The 1,949-nt window shown below is 46.7% G+C and overlaps 1 non-coding gene across 1 annotated transcript; it reads left to right on the plus strand.

The window, feature by feature from the left end:
- Positions 1-1,091: 1,091 nt before the first annotated feature.
- On the plus strand, positions 1,092-1,165 carry TRNAT-CGU (transfer RNA threonine (anticodon CGU)). Its single transcript has one exon. It is a non-coding gene; the product is annotated as a tRNA-Thr (tRNA).
- Positions 1,166-1,949: the final 784 nt, after the last annotated feature.

Below are 1,949 nucleotides of genomic sequence, written 5' to 3' on the forward strand. Positions count from 1 at the left end.
TTGCGAAAGACGTGGAAAGAAGCGTCTACGACAGCCCTACTTTTTTGCTGAATCTGTTCAAGGCCTCAATTCCCAACACTCAGGGCGGGGATCCGTTTGCGTTTGACGCGGGTCTTCACGTCCTGCCGGGCCCTGACGGGACGTGTCCCGGCCGCTTCAATCCCACGAGCGCGGTCCGGGTGGGTTCCCCGCTCTTCTCTTCCCTGTCCCAGCCTCCCTGCCCCTCGTCTCTCGGTCGTCTCAGTCCCCGTCAGACGCCGGGGTCCCGGGGCCGGCAGACTCACCCGGACTCCCACGGCCCTTGCCCGGGGTGCGGAGGCGCGAGCAGGGTCACAGCCCGCGGTCCGGGCGCCCCCACGACCCCGTGGTCATGAGCGCGGCGGCGGGGAGCGAGGCGGGTGTCACCGCGGGGTGCAAGGACCGAGGTAGAGGGGAGAATGCGTGATCTCTTCTGCCAGCTGGGGAAACTGGGCCAAACGGCTTTTTGCTGGTTGGACTTTTCAAGTGGCCACCAGATTCTTTGAGGCCTAAGGAGAGGCCCCTGCCTGCCAGCCCCTCACGTGGAACAGATCTTTACTGTCCTCCTGTCCTCTTGAAAATGACATTACAAGACTTGAGCAACCAAACGGGCCGACACCTGTACCTGAAGACTGCTTTATCGTCCAGCCCCCTCGGCTCCAAGCAAGAGACAAATTCTCTGACAAATTCGGCATTTTCACGTACCCGGAGAGAGTTACCTTGTTACATACGGCCAGCTGTTTTATGCAAATCCTTGAAGAATCAAATGTTTTTAAATATTATGCATATAAAATAATGCATCCTTCTGATGGTCGGCAGCACATATTACATAGCCTCAACTTTCTGTAAGGCTCTTTCTTGGGAAAATAGAAAAATCCTTTGTTTAATGCTGCAACTTCCTAATACTTTTCCTTGTGTACTCTTATCTCTCCATAGGAGGCTGAGAAAGAGAAGCTTCTCCCTGAAGTTGGGATATTATCCAAAGATAACAGATAACACCAGATGTGTACTCATTTTTTTCACCAAGTCGAAGTAAAATGAAATAGATACATTTGAAAACACTGCACCCACCTGGCTCTATGGCTTAGTTGGTTAAAGCGCCTGTCTCGTAAACAGGAAATCCTGGGTTCGATTCCCAGTAGGGCCTTGCCCTTTTTCTCGGAAAAATCATTTCATGTTGGCAAGTTAATGGCAAGTTACTGCGTCTTCCCATTGATCCCTCCAAACTCTCACCAAACTGACAGCGGTAGAACACAAGTGATATTTTATGAGTTCTTCAACTGCAACCTGCTCAGATTCCTTACTTTTGAAAAGAAGTAAATTCTTAGATGACAATTCAAATGCAAAACACTGCCAAAGAATAATGCAGGTGACCTCTCCTCAACCACTTTTTATATGTTTTGCATTAAACTGTGGTAAAATGTTTTTGAGCACTTACAATGTGTTACAGTTTAAAGCACTCACGCATGTAGTATATAGTAGGTAACAATCTCCAGCTCTATAATTGATTTCATAAGATAGGATAAATTCATGAACAATTAATCCATGTTAACTGTAAAGTAAATTAGGACGTTTGCAGGAGCACGCTTGCCATTTTGAAGAGGACGTAAGGAAGAAGATCATATTGTGTTAATCCTCTTGAGGAAAGAAATGGAAAACCTTAGGTCTTAGATCATCATAAATGATGATCAACTGGAAGGTAAAATTTCCTAGACTCAGGTACTCTCAAAGCTAGGACAGAATTGCAATGAGAAAAGAGCAGGTTGGAGAATTCTGCAAAGTCTAAATCGCCCTAGCTTCAACCCTAGGGATTCATGGAACTTCATGTCTTTTTGTCTCCCATTCATTCATCTAGTAACTCAACACATATTAATTGCTGGTCTTTTATGTGCCAGGTATATTTCTAAGAGCAGGAAATACAGCAGTGAACA

The sequence above is a fragment of the Cynocephalus volans genome, chromosome 5 (genome assembly GCF_027409185.1).
Source record: "Cynocephalus volans isolate mCynVol1 chromosome 5, mCynVol1.pri, whole genome shotgun sequence".
Lineage (NCBI taxonomy): Eukaryota > Metazoa > Chordata > Mammalia > Dermoptera > Cynocephalidae > Cynocephalus > Cynocephalus volans.